This window comes from Macrobrachium nipponense, chromosome 30, assembly GCF_015104395.2.
Source record: "Macrobrachium nipponense isolate FS-2020 chromosome 30, ASM1510439v2, whole genome shotgun sequence".
Classification (NCBI taxonomy): domain Eukaryota; kingdom Metazoa; phylum Arthropoda; class Malacostraca; order Decapoda; family Palaemonidae; genus Macrobrachium; species Macrobrachium nipponense.
In genome coordinates this window covers 44,025,037-44,040,756 of record NC_087218.1, presented here as the reverse complement: position 1 = coordinate 44,040,756, position 15,720 = coordinate 44,025,037, and the positions used below count along the sequence as shown (strand labels likewise).

At 35.9% G+C, this 15,720-nt stretch overlaps 1 protein-coding gene and 1 pseudogene across 1 annotated transcript in view; both read left to right on the top strand.

The window, feature by feature from the left end:
- LOC135202484 (von Willebrand factor A domain-containing protein 8-like) overlaps positions 1 to 15,720 on the top strand; it is a 672,011-nt gene that overhangs the window by 605,237 nt on the left and 51,054 nt on the right. The window lies entirely within an intron of this gene.
- LOC135201944 (von Willebrand factor A domain-containing protein 8-like) overlaps positions 1 to 15,720 on the top strand; it is a 47,445-nt pseudogene that overhangs the window by 17,347 nt on the left and 14,378 nt on the right.

Here is a 15,720-nt window from a genome sequence, read left to right as displayed (position 1 = left end):
ATTGCGTTTCTTGACCATTTCGGTAGAGTCAAAGTTGACCGAAGGTTGAAATTTTGGCACTTATCGTTCATTTATATGAAAATTTTTCAAAACTGATAAAAGCTACAATCATGAGTATTTTTTGTTGTATCTGACATGAAATTGCGCACATTTTCATATATAATACTTCATATAAAGGATAATTTAAAATGGTGCAAAAATTATGTCAAAGTGACGAAATAATTTTTGAGATGTGTCACTGATACTTTTTAGTGCTATAAGAAAGAAATTCGCGCTTGCTCGCCTGCGTTGCTATTGTAAACAAAACAACGCCTTGATCCGTGAACTCCCAGCATCCCCCAAGGTGCGTGATTCAAAAGTTTTCGGCTGGTAGGCCTATAAGTATTTTTCCGCGAATTTTTAAGAAAAATTTTTTGAGTCGACGTATGATACTTCCATTCGGCATACGGGAGACATTTTGACTCGACGTTTAATACGTCCATTTGGCGTAAGAGGGCTAGTAGCTCAGTAATTTCGCCTTCATCAAACCTCTTCAGAGCTTTATTATAACTAGAAGGAATAAGTAAAACATAATCATAAAATTTTTTCTCATTTGACAAGAAATTAACAGAACAGTTATCAAAGTAAAAATTAGGTTGTCTAGATAATAAACAAATGGTTAAATTGGTAATTCTAAAAAGTTAAAAGAGAGAGCTACTCAAAGAGCTTTATTATAACTAGAAGGAATAAGTAAAACATAATCATAAAAAATTTTTCTCATTTGACAAGAAATTAACAGAACAGTTATCAAAGTAAAAATTAGGTTGTTTACATAATAAACAAATGGTTAAATTGGTAATTCTAAAAAGTTAAAAGAGAGAGCTACACAAAGATTTGGTGATAGGTCATTTAAAACCTTTCTCTGAATTTGAATACTGTTGGGAAACAATATGAAGGAATAAAGGGTCTAATTTATATATACCCTGAATAATATTGAAGCTTTCTTTTGTTTGCTAAAACTTATGCAAGCTGTTTCTAACAAATTTCTTTTCATCATACCTTTTTCTTTGAATATGCCGGTTTTGTTCCAAAGTTTAGGACAGCCACAGTTTTGCACATGTAAATTAACAGCACTGTTTGAAGAATTTGTTCTTACACAATATCGATGTTGGGAAATTCTCTTATTAACATCTTTTCCAGTTTGTCCCAGGTAGAATTTGGCCACATTCACAAGGTATTTATAAACCACACCTTCTTGTTTGGGGCTGTTGCAAATAACTGTCTTTCCTGTTGTGTTGGATTAAGAAAAAGACTACTTTAAAGTTTAATATTTTTAAAGCATAAACAATATCACTGAATGAAAGGGGGAAAGTGAGAACCAAAGAATAATTCATACCATATTCCCTTTTGGTTTGTTCTATGATATGTTTGATTAGCTAGGAATAAATATTCATCGATTTCCCTGAGTGAAAAGTGGTTTTTCATGCCAATTCTAATGATTTTATTTCTAAGTGGTCTTAGAAAATGAGATCTCAAAGCCCTCAGTATTTAGACGAAAGGTTTAATGATATCTCGTATTCTTAATCATAGTAAGAAAAAATCACTCAATTATCGAGCGCTAAGCACTTAGTGTAATAAGTGGTCATGAACCTTTCAGGAAATTTCTTTTACTTAAGTTCATGGCTCCTGATGTAGGTATGAAACTTTCACACCTCTCTCTTTCACTTTGTTGACCAGTCTTACTTGGGTAAGACAGTATGGGTCAAGTATATTAGGGGAAGTGATAAACTGCCTTTGCACTGGATCTGCCGTAACTCTGACATCCAGTTAAACGCTGTCGTCATTTGTCATTGCCCTTTTTAAGGGGCCCCTTGAAAAGTCCAACTGCAGTTGGGGAATGACATAGATTGTGCCACATGCTGCTTGAGTGGAAATTGCTGAAGACTGAGACGGGCAGACGGATTCTATAGAATACCTTGCAGATTCCTGTACCGATTTGGTCAGAAAAGGAATCGAGACAAGCTACTTAAAAACCTTGCTCAATGAAGTGCAGTAGCAAGACCCAGAACTTACCAGAATCATACAAGAAGCAGAAACACTCATTGATCTCCAGAATGAAGGCTGTGGCTGATTTTTGCCATATGGGTAATGCAGAAGTGACCCTTGCAAAACCCCCTGCATGTGTGGGATTGGCAGTTTTATACCAGGTAGTTGTGCAACCATCCTTCCAAGAAGAAATTGTTCATCTGACATATATATAATCAACTGTTACAGAGTCAACTTAAGTACTAATAAAACCCTAGAAAAGATCTCCATAGATTTTTACTGGCTAGACTTCAACAAGAGTAGCAGATTACTGCAGAAGTTGCCACACATGGTAAGTTGTTGGGAAAAAGAATTCCAGTATTCATAAGTCACCATTGTAGTCAATTTCTGTGTTAACTGAAGCTTTTTCAAAGTTCTCTTGAATATAGTAAGACCCTATCAAAGACAAAGTAGGGAAATGTGCATATATTTTCATGTTTATGTGTTCCTCAACTTTTTTCCTCTTTTTCCCCGAAGCTGTTCCACTGCATCCCGCAACTGATTCAAATGTGACTCACACGGTCACAAAATTTATCTCGCTGTCTGGTCACTTCAGTTCATCCAGATTGATCAAGGAAGTGCATTTGCTGTTGAAGGTGTTTGGGTACATGACAGAGAACTTTGGAATTCAGCTTGGATACCGTCACCAGCAAAGTCAAGACTCATATGAGGTTAAAACCTCCGTGACTAAGGCATTCACAACCCTGACTGACAAGAAGCATCTTAGATGTGCAACATAAACACACTCAAGCCTTATATGTGACACAGATGAGTGATATTATTGCTAGTACCAACCCAGCAACATGCCAGTTTGCTGCAAGCACCAAGATAACTAAGAGAATGAGGATAACATTGATGTTGAAGACAACAAGATTCTCACAAAGGTGATAGAAGAAACATTGATCATGCTGGAGAGACCCCTTGAAGCAAAATTAAGTAATTCTGATATTCTACAGAATTTTTAGTCAAATGTGAGCCACAACCAAGAAACAACAGCATGACATCTAAACCCTGGCCACAGAACTCATAGGCTTATTCCTGGACATTCCTTGCTGGATGCATAGTCCTACACAATATTCAACATAGGTGAGGCATTGCTGATGCACCAACACCCCAAAGTGTGGCACCACACAATTGTAACATAGCAAAAGAAACTAAACTATGCTAGAGCTTGGAATCATCTAACCCAGTACCTTGCAATGGAGTTCACCCTGCATACTTATAAGGAAGTCTAACATCAGAGTTAGATTCTGCGCAGATTACTACCAATGCACAATGTCAGAAGCTATGGAAAAATATGGTGGAACATTGGCATGGCAAAGAATAAGATAAAGTTTTTGAAGCTTCTGTAGCCGATTGTGTTGCCCAAAATCCGTGGAAGATTATTGAAAATAGCTTAGACAGCCATTTCTATTTCCCATAGAAGAAATCTTATTTAAAGAAATCAAGAAGAGTTAGATCTCGCTGGAGAAATTATGGTACAAGAATAGGTAGATTTAAGAAATCTTTTAGAGAGAAATATGCGGCAGAAATCTTACCTACATATTGAAAGGTGTGGAAAATAGTGTTAATGTATTAGGGCTTGTGCCTTGTATGATAAGGCGCCCTATGAGGTAATGTTAGACTAGCGATAATCTATACGCTAAGTCGGTTGGTATTGCACTTCCATCTTCAATGGAGTGTCTGGGGTTTTGTAGATCACTTACGAAGTCGGTATTATCTTTACGACGATGTGTTAAACTCATGGTTCGGTGAGGTTCTTGTAGAAAACACTAAGTATAAAAAATTATATATTCTTCTGAAGTTTTACATGGTGAAGATCAGATATGATTGTACAAGTCTTCTAATAACGATAGCTTGATCGCTTCTGCCAATGATGATGGCTAATCCTATTCCTCTACATGATAAAGCTTAGGTAAAGAGGTACAGGTCTTCTAATGTCGATAGCTAACTCTGTTCTGCCTGTCTACCATCTCTGTTACAAGTTATGAAGGAACAGACAGTAGTTCGAACATATGAACATACTATCAGATGACATAGTTACATACGAACACACAATCGAATGAGACACGCTACAGATCACGTAGGCCGTTTGTAATAGGAATAATAGGTCGGGGTAGTTGTCTCAAGCAGGGAGCTTGGACTAATGTTTATAAACAATTGAATGACTACAGGTGACGGCATGTCAACTTAGCCTACATACTTATTGTATACGTCATCTTTAGCGTCTCTAGTCTGATCACATTCCTGCAAGCAATCTGGTTGACCTCTTTAGTTTTAGACTTTTATATATATGGACTAACATTCCATATTTTTATTATGTAAACACTTACATTAGCTCGGTCAGCTACCAAAACCAGCTACTGAATATTACTCAACTTGACATTGCCATTTGACTTATAGGAAGTGTGATACAGACACTATGTGAATATATATATATATTATATATAAGTAAATAAAAATTCATGGTGTACATGAATTGATTCAAGTAATAAAATATAAAACAATGATATTGGTAAATAATAGTGATCACATGATATATATAATGATACAGTTTTTCACTTCATCTCATTAAGATACATATGCTACAGAAAATACTAATGTACTCTGATAATTGCATAGAATGAAGATTAACATGATAAAAATCATATTTTAACTGATAAAAAAGTTCATATATGAATTGATAAAATTATTAATGTTTATGCTGATTGATTCGTTGATTTTTATGCTAAATGTTATATATCTGATTCATTAATCAATATACTAACTCATATATAACTGCAGATATTGGTAAGATAAAATGTAACAGATTGATTATAGGGTACCTGAATTGTTTATACATATGTATATGGATTCATATAATTATGATTAAGATATGTGCACTTTAAATAGATTACCATTGCGTACACGCAAAGATATATTTAGATTCTGTTATTTATGATCATTTATATAAGAGATTCCTATTGCGTACACGCAAAAATATATTTCGATTCTGTTATTTATGATCATTTATATATAGGATACATGATACTTTATATATATAGGATACATGACCGAGGTTATACTACTTCACTTTTAACTAGCGTTCGAACAACTTTTCGTCCATTACACAGTTCCAGACAACCACCTTTAGCCAAATGAAACGGCCTTTTTCAATGGTTAAAACAAGGGGAAAATTTGCCTGGGCGGGTCCAACGTTCTATTTTGCGCTCATACTTATTCTCTGCATCCTAAGCTACACGATTCCGTTCGCGATGAAAAAAAAAAATCATCCCCAGCACGAGTCCTCGTTCCAGCAAAGTAGAGTTGAATATCCTTCGGGTCGTAATTGTCGGAAGTATGTCCCTTTTGTAGTCGAATTCCGACAGCCGCTGGAGCGTTCCGCATGAAAACGAGATTAACGACGAGATACGGTGTCGGTCGAAGAAGTCCATGAAATTCCTTTCACATTGTAGGCGGTTGTTACTTGACTGTAGTCGTCCGCTGCGACGAACGATTTTTTGAAGTTGCGATGTGAAACTCTCATACTGCAGGATACTGTAACCAGGTTCCATTAATCAGCCTGCAAGTGAAATTATACTTGTCACAAGGGCAAAGTATATTCAGACAACATCCAAATACAGGGGAGGGAAGAGAGCCATTTAGACCAGACTTAACCCACATGAATTCGCTGATATTTTGGAATTCAAAAGAGTCCGCTGTACAAACTTTTTTATCCATGGCATTAACAATGAGTGAACCTATCCAGGTCTATGATGACTGTAAAAATATCCATAATTATAAAAAATAAATAGATATCAATACGAATCTCAAAGAAAATTCGATATTACTGGTAGTAAGTTACTAGACAAGAAGTGGAAAACGGAGCTAATTGTAAGATTGCCAGGCAACATAAAAGTCAAAGAGAAGATTAATCATGATTCTATGTGCCCTAACAAAAGTTTCATATTCAATTTTCTCGTGCGCATCCTCTGAGGTTAACTTTAAAACATTATTAATAGGTAGGAGATGCAACGAAAAACCCACTATGTAACTAATTTCTATATAAACTTTGGGTTTTTCAAGAAAATGTGACATTTTCCCATGAATGTTTTACTTGAACTGTAATAGGCTAATGTTGCAAGTAAATATTTCATATATACATATCTTGATACTTCTAAATGTCTATGAGGTTCAGAAAAAAATTAATTCATTTTGTTGTTATAGAAATTCTATTTGCTTATTTTGTTCATTAATTTTAAAATGATTGCAAGTCCTTAACTAATTGCATTACACACACGGATAAGAATATGTTATGTGGCCTGTCATGTGACCTATGAACCACATGTGAAGTTCATGAACTATGCATTCCTTTCTCCAGTCAATCTGCTTTTGCAAGCAGAGACGACACACAGATGAAACCTGTGTAAGCAGATTATTGAGGTTAAAAGGAACAAATGCTGATACGGCAATGATGACGTCGTCACTTGGCAGGAGATTGCTCTCAGCCAGCTAAGAGTTACGTTACTTGCTGTAAGAGATACGACTTTAGGATAAATTTTTTGTTTTTTTTTTAATACTCGACCCACATGAGAAGAATGTCTGAAAAAAAACAGTACCAAAATTGAACAATATATTAGTTTCATGTTGGAAAACTGCATAATTGTAATTATGTTAAATTAAATATTCCTTATTCAAACTATATGAAAAAGGTTTCCATACAAATTCTATATATATTATTAGCCCTGTATAAGATTCATATAGGATTATTTCATAGATAACATTTTCACTTCTAGACTTCCTGACTTTAAAATCTCTTTTATTTTATTTTATTTATTTTATTTATTATTATTTTATTTATTTATTTATTTATTTAATTTTTTTTTTTTTTCATTGACTACGAATATAAATCACCGGGACAGACAATATGTCAGTAGGTTTTGATATGTGTTTGAACTTTTAGCTTATTTGTCATTACTAAAGCGTTAAGTTAGAGTTCAAATCTTTACGCATATATATTTGGATATTTAATGGTTACGTTTTGCTTATTGATATTATCGTGATTCCTTTTTTATTATAATTTGTAACCCTTCCGACTTCTTACGGAGTGTATTATATTGACTCCACGTATATCCATATTTATCTTATTTTTTTTGTTTTTTTTTTATATTTATTTGATAAATTAATGGTTGGCTTGAATATGTGGAAAAGTGTTTCTAGCGGCGTACCGTATAAGGCTACTTGCGGCATCAATTCTATAATACAAGATATAAATGATAAAGGTATTTAAAACCGCGAGAACCGCTATAATCCAGTTCGGTATATCACGAGTTGTAACTCGTAAGACATTGACACTTCCTATTTAATTATCCGTTATTCTACCCAACCGATTGACTCTGGGTGATAAAATATATTATTGGTTTTCTTAATGGAAAGGAATTCACACAACGTGTTAAGGAGATTATTATTGATTTACACCACCCGAGTCAGATTATCATGTGTTGAATTCCATGTTTACTGATTTAGCATCATAAATATTCCTAACGCACTCAATTGCGGTGTTGTTTTCAGTGCTTTTCATTCTATATAACGTGTCAAGGAACTATTGACACTAAGAAGTGTTTATTTCCCTCTGTCAGACTCGTAATTCTGTAATAATTCTACGTATATTCTTTCAAGGATTGATTTGGCACAGGATAGGCCCTTAAACTGACAGGTGTCTTAGTGTATCCCTTGTTTTCATGACACGTGTTACAATTAGTTATGTGCTTTTTATATTTGTAAGCATTGTAGGCCAGTAAAATAGTGATTTGGCTTTCTGTGACATAGTAGAGAACCCTGGATGACGGAATGCAACCAGTTTATGACGATTGGTATGAAAGAGATTATTACTACTACCTGGTCGTTAGTCATCTGCTGTGTTCTTCGGGTTTTCCTCGTCACGGACCTACATATAATATTACATTTGATTACATTATTCTGATACACATACTTTAAATATACTTTTGCTTAAGGGTTTCTGCTCGAAGTGTTTATTGTTTTAGCCTAGCCACTGACCCTGTTTCCGTTTCGAAGTGTTTATTGTTTGGTGTTTATTGCTGCTGACTCTGTTTCTGTTCGAAGTGTTTATTGTTTGGGTTATGTCTGTTGACTCTTGCTTTGTTCAGTTTGTAACAGTTCTGCGGCTCCAACCCAGATATGCAATGCTCGCGATCTCTTGGGTTAAGGAATTTTCTTGTTTAGATACGGTTTTAACAATAGGCACGGATGTTTCTATATTTTTTTTGTCTAATTAATGGTTCTTTGCAGTATGGTGCGGGATTGCGGGATAATGCGTCAGCTATGATATTTGCTTTCCCAGGTAGATATCTTATCTTGGCTCCAATAACCTGAATGATCATTTGTCACCGAGTTCCTTTTGGACTGTGATTAAAGCCTTTGAAAAACTCGGTAAAGGACTCATGTTCAGTAAGGACTTTATCAGGATAGCCATAGATTATGAACTTAAAATGTACTAGTGTTAAAGATACCTAGCCCTTCCTTGCTTATTACTGCATATTTACTTTCAGAGGGCTTTAGTTTACGTGAATAAAAAGCTATAGGAAAGAACTGTTTATCATATTGCTGAAGTAGTATCCCTCTTACCCCTTGGTCTGAGGCGTCTGTTGCAATAAAAAAAAATTCCTTATTTAAATCAGGGATTTTTAAGTTAGGTAAGCTGCATTTTCCGCTTTTAAGATATCGAACGCCTGTTGATGCTTTTCAGACCATAATAAATCTACGCTCTTCTTCGTAAGATCTGTTAAAGGAGCTGCTATGATTGAAGAGTTACATATTTACATACGATTGTAATACCCACTACAGCGCCAAAGTGCTGTATCCCCCTTTTACGTTAATAGGTACCGGAAAGTTATGAATAGCCGACACCTTACCGTGGGCTACTTTAAGACCTTGACAAGACACATAAAACCTAGATAAACATGTTCGGTTTTAAAACTCACATTTAGATATTTTACTCTGAGATTATTTGTCTTTGTCTCTGTAGCACTAGCTCTAGTTTATGTGAATGTACTTCTAAGGTATTTAGAAAAGATTATAAGACCAACCATATAAGCATGTAGGGTATCCCCTAAAAGTTTCCAAACACTATATTGTAAATTGGGCGCAACGTAAGCCTGAGGCATACGTAAAAATTGATAATGTCCCTGAGTGTGCTGAAAACGGTATATGAGGTACAATCACTTAGGTAATGGTATCAGGTAAAAGCCTTTAAGTAAGTCCAAGTTGGTGAAAAAAAAATTATTCTAACCTAACAGAGATAAGATGTCGTCGGGTACATGGCACTGGAAACTATCGGAAGTCGTTTCCTTGTTTAAGCGACAGAATCTACGCAGATACGCCAAGTCCGATCTTTTATGGCATGACATTTGAGGGAAAAATTATATGGGCTTATTTGATTATTTAATGACTCCTATACTAACATTTTTCAACTTCGTCATTTATCTCTATTTTGAAATTTCATTGAGAATCTATACGAAGGTACGTAAATAGCTTTATGTTTGTCCTTAGACCGTGTTTTGTGTTAAATTACATCCGTTTTTCCCATAGATCACTCGCAAGTGGAGAAACTTCCTGGTATTCAGGTAAAAGATAAAAAAAAAATTTCTGCTGAATCACCTCTGCTTGAATGACTTTACGGATATTACTTTAGATAGATTATCAGAGAGATTCATCCACGACCGGTTGGGCGTGATTAAAAATTAGCAACAATAAAAAATGCGATATTTATAACTTCCGTATCCACGATATGTATACTTTTTAGGGCTTGTTCGCGGAAACCGTTATATTTCAGTGTCGGGAAGGATTAAAATTTCATTTCCCAGCAAAGTCTTTTTACACGCACTAAGACATTCGAGGGTGCATGCTTCTCGAGATTTTGCGTGCAAAGTGCGACTGTGGTTGTGGGAGAATTCTGTTGGGTCATTTGAACAATGTTACGATTTATGAGACAAATGTATAGTTCCTTTATATAAGTTATTATTTGATTAACTGTCTCATTTTTGTTCAAACGGATTTTAATATGTTTGAAGGTTTATAGGATTTTCCTTTGATAAACACGCCTTATTTTGCAGGATGTAAGATAATATTTTGTATACCCCTAGATGGATCTTACAATTACACTACATACAGATCAACGTTTTTTATAACTATAGAGGTATCTGTAAACGCTCGCTTATCCGGACTTCTCATTAGGGAAGTTCGAACAACAGACGGTGAGTCCGTAAATACTGGTAATTAATTGTACTAAAGGAATAAATAAGATATTCTAATTTTTACGGCGCGTACAGTCGGGCTTAATCCACCAGTATTTATTATAACTTAATGTATTAAAATTACTAGAACCTGCTCTGATTACTTGATACTGTCGTGTGATGCATAGGAAAAATCCTTTTTAGTTCAAAAAGATATCGGTATGTATGAACCAACATCGCTTTTCCCCACTCTGCTAGAGTCGCTTATTGTGTGGAATTTGCTTCGCTTTGAAAACTCGGCAGATTTAACTAACCTTGACCGCTTGACTAGGTGACACAGTCACCGAGTTTGCTTGTTTGATTCTGAACGGGCTACTGTTTCTATTTCTTTTTGTAATAATTAGGATCCTTCTCTTTATTACCATCGGCAACGTATTGTGTGTTTTTAGCATTATGTTGCTGGTTACGTATAAAGCAATGAATGATGAACTATTAGGAACTGAGCGATTACTAATAAGACAAGTTATCACTACTGCATACAATTTTAACTGTTTGTACTTCATTCTTTGCTAAAATTTGAAATAGTGAGGGATCCTGGTCAGCGCATTTAGCCTGATGAAAGTTTTTTACAGACATGTTATTCCTTGCAATCCAGCCATATTTAAAGTTGAGTTGAGTCATTGAGGTTCGATATTTTATATAACTCAAAAAACTCAAGGCTAAAACTGCGATCGGGACTTGCAAAGGAGCATTTATTGTCATGACCCGAAATAGTGTTACCTCTAATTTATCTAGATTTGTACGGGTGTTCCACTTGTTTTTGTGTGTTTTCTAATCACTACGGTGCCTAACGACCCTATCCATGCATCTGTATAAATACAGACGTCCACTGCGTAAACGCATATTCACTGTTTAATATGATTTGTTACGTAAGGGATTAATAATCACCCAAAATGATAAAATTAACATAGTATATGATTATGATATTTCAGTAGAACTTCTGGAAACAGACACTCAAAGATAAAAAACTCGCAGTAGCGAAATCTCAATGATGTAGATAATTTCTGTAAAAAAAAAGTAAGATTAATTAATGTCTCGTAACTTCAGCCACAGGAATAACGAAATTCGACCTGCAAAGGAAACACTCAAAGTTACTCCAAATGAATAAAAAATTGTACTTAGCTTGCTTTTGTGGGAAGTCACGGTGTTCCGATAACGACACACGGCCTTGGTCCTCCTTCTCTATTTAGCGGATGACCTGGTTTGGCTTCAGTATCCCCCGTGCGCGTTGTTTCGATGATTCGAGCCCTTGAAAGATCCGATGCTGCAGACGCGTTCGGTTTGTTTCTTGGAGTGCCGGAAACGCTCACTAACGATGTTTTCTTGAATGATTCTAATGAGAGACGAAGCTTGCGTTGTCGTAGGAAAAAGGACACGTTCGGTTTTGTTTCTTGAAGTTATTCACTAACGATGATACTAAGTTGCTTGACGAATCTTGTTGTTTTCTGAAGTCGCTACTAACGATGATACTATGTTTGCTTGAAGAATCTGCTGCTTTCGTCGTCGTTGACTTCATGATTTATTATTGTTTTTTCTTCGTAGGACGTTGTAGAGTTCTTCTGGTACGCTGGCCACCAATATTAGGGCTTGTGCCTTGTATGATAAGGCGCCCTATGAGGTAATGTTAGACTAGCGATAATCTATACGCTAAGTCGGTTGGTATTGCACTTCCATCTTCAATGGAGTGTCTGGGGTTTTGTAGATCACTTACGAAGTCGGTATTATCTTTACGACGATGTGTTAAACTCATGGTTCGGTGATGTTCTTGTAGAAAACACTAAGTATAAAAATTATATATTCTTCTGAAGTTTACATGGTGAAGATCAGATATGATTGTACAAGTCTTCTAATAACGATAGCTTGATCGCTTCTGCCAATGATGATGGCTAATCCTATTCCTCTACATGATAAAGCTTAGGTAAAGAGGTACAGGTCTTCTAATGTCGATAGCTAACTCTGTTCTGCCTGTCTACCATCTCTGTTACAAGTTATGAAGGAACAGACAGTAGTTCGAACATATGAACATACTATCAGATGACATAGTTACATACGAACACACAATCGAATGAGACACGCTACAGATCACGTAGGCCGTTTGAATAATAGTCGGGGTAGTTGTCTCAAGCAGGGAGCTTGGACTAATGTTTATAAACAATTGAATGACTACAGGTGACGGCATGTCAACTTAGCCTACATACTTATTGTATACGTCATCTTTAGCGTCTCTAGTCTGATCACATTCCTGCAAGCATCTGGGTTGACCTCTTTAGTTTTAGACTTTTATATATATGGACTAACATTCCATATTTTTATTATGTAAACACTTACAAATGTACGTATATGTTGCAATTTACTGGTGCAGGAAAAAAAAAAGACCTGAATGCTATTTTTGGTAAATGAGGGTGTGTAAACAGGGGAACTTGGATCTGGTTATAAATATTTTAAGTAGATTACTCAGCAGGGGAGAGGTTTTAGTTTTAGTTTATAGGCTAATTTTAGCCTTAGCAGTGAAAACAGCGATTTTATTGAGATATGTAGGGCACTGAGGGCTTTAGAGAAAGACAAAGAAGGGGGCATGGCAGCTTTTTGCAGATTGCTTTATGGGTTGGGCGTAGACAGAAAAAGCTCAAATTCCTATGAAGATTGAAAACAGCTCTATACAAGTTAAGTACATATAACGATATTAGGATATGTTAAGCAGATAAGGGAGTATGTTAACACGATGTAGAAACTGGTGGGGGTGAAAATATTTACCGGATATGCCTTGAAAAGCTAGTTTTAAAGACATACAGGGTGATTTCACTAGAAAGGTGAGGAATTAGGGAAAAAGATAGGAATTAGGAAAAGAGATAGGAATTAGGGTAAAAGATAGGAATCACGGAAAAAGAAGATAAGAAGGGCTTAGAATGGAAGTTAATTCCTGAAGAGAGCCCAGACATATCTTATATCTAAGGGAACCCAACATACATAAGGATGGTTGCCCACTAAGACCAATTATAAACTCTGTTAAAGCCCCACAAAGAAGATGGAAGAGGTTCCTAGCTAACATCATGAGAAAATGGTGGGAAAAGTATCCAAAGCTCATGTGGTTCACAACATAGCTCTAATGAACAAACTTCATATTTCTGTCGAAAATTGTAAATTCGCTAATTTGATGTAGTGCCATTGTGACAGGTAAAAATGTATTCTTAAAACTACTTCAGGCAGTCGTAATGAACGTAATTAAGTGGACTATAATTACTTTATTCAGAAGAATTGGGTGGCCTTGAGTTCTGGTCTATCACCCAATTCGGTTAATATATGTATGGAATGGCTGGAGATGGAAGGAGTGGGAAAAATTAAGATACCTAGGTTAGGTATGTAGACACATCTTAGTAATATACCGTGGCGAGAAAGAGAAATTGATTAGTTGTTTGGCTGAACTCAGTCAGATGAACGAAGAGATTAAATTAACTTTAGAAGAGGAGAAAGGTGGCTAGAAAAATAGTATAGTATGCACAGAAAAGACACGTTCAAACGCTAACATAGGCTACACAAACCGCAAGGAAGGATATCATGATTGACAGGGCTGATTAATAGAGCCTATAGGGTTTGCAGCCCACCGTATGTGGAACAGGAGCTTGAATATCTAATGGCTTCTTTTAAAACTTGGATACCCGACTCCATGGTAAGGGTTGGCGCATAGTAAGTCTAGGAAACACTATTATGGGGAAATGCGGCAAGACAAAGAAGGCATAAACAAGAAAAATACGATTATTATTCCAAACAGTAACATTGTTAGGGATTTAAGCAATAGATTAAAAAATATTAGAATATTCGAGAATTTTAAAAACTACATTTGGAAGTAAGGTACCCATGAAAGGGGAGGAGAAGGACAGGGACTACCTAGCACCTGGTGACAATTGCAATAAGTATATTTTGATCAGAGCGGGAAACCGTGCAAGAAGAGGGGTGAGGGCAAGCCAGCATAAGCAGAACATATGCCACTGCAACCAAGTCGCGGCACTGGCTTCATCAGCACTTATCAAAAAATGATGGGAGGCAACAGTGGTGACAAATTGGAGGACAAGATTACTTGTGAGATCATTTATCAGAACGGAGAACACCAACTAAAAGTTGGACAGCAAAGGGATAATCCCGGGCAATGAAGGATTCAGCATACGGCCATAGAGATCAAGAAATCTGGAAGGGGATAGATCTGGAGAGAGAGAGACAGAGAGAGAGAGAGAGAGAGAGAGAGAGAGAGAGTAGAAGAGAGAGAGAGAGAGAGAAGAGAGGAGGAGAGAGCAATGGGGGGCGGGCCAATTTACAGCTTACATTCAAAATGTGGTTTTATGTGAATTCTACTAATTAGTTAAGTTGAATTATTATTGACATGAATTGGAATATTATTGGAAACCACATCATTTTTGTAATTTACTTAATATCTCAAAATATTTTTTGGTCATTTCTCAGGATATGACTTCCCGGGACCTGGTGCAACAACGTATTACTTCACCTGATGGTGACACTGCATGGCAGTTTTCTCCACTTATCATTGCCGCCTTGGAAGGAAAGTTGGCAATTTTAGATGGAATTCACAGACTACATCATGGAACTTTAGCTGTTCTTCACAGGTAGGAATTTGTATTTTTGGTTCACATTAGTGATTTATTATGTAATTTTTTTTTAGCATTGGAGCACAGTATGAAACGTACTGCAGTTTTGTTTGTTTTTAAAGATTGTTTCAGATACTTTGGTAACTATTAAATACCCTTGTACAGTAAAATATTTTCCTCCTAGATTAATTCATGACCGGGAAATACAACTTTATGATGGAACGAGGCTGTTACGTCATGATCGATATGATGCAATCAAAACCATCAATGGCTTAACAGATGATGATATGGCTGCGAAAGGTGTTCATCGTATTCATCCATCATTCAGGATTGTCGCACTAGCAGAACCACCAGCAATTGGTCAAGCTCAAGGTCAATGGTTAACACCAGAGGCTTTAACTCTCTTCCTGTATCATACAATGAGACCTTTGAAACCTAGGGAGACCGTTGACCTAATTCATAAAATGGTACGATTATTGATTTTATTTTAGTTTACTGATCATAAACTGAATATTATTCAGAACATTGTTCCAAAATATAGAGGGTTGCCGCTCTTACTGAAATATAATTTGCAATTATGTATTTTCTTCCTCGTGAGAAATTCTAAACTAGTACAGGTAATAGGACAATTCTTTTAGGGGAAATATAAAATAAGTTTAGGCTCTTGTTTATGAGAGTTCCTTTAATTTTGTTCTTATAATGATAGAAACCTAGTAGCATTCTCTGGCTCTTTCTTCATGGAACCCCAGACTTCTTTGAATGATGGA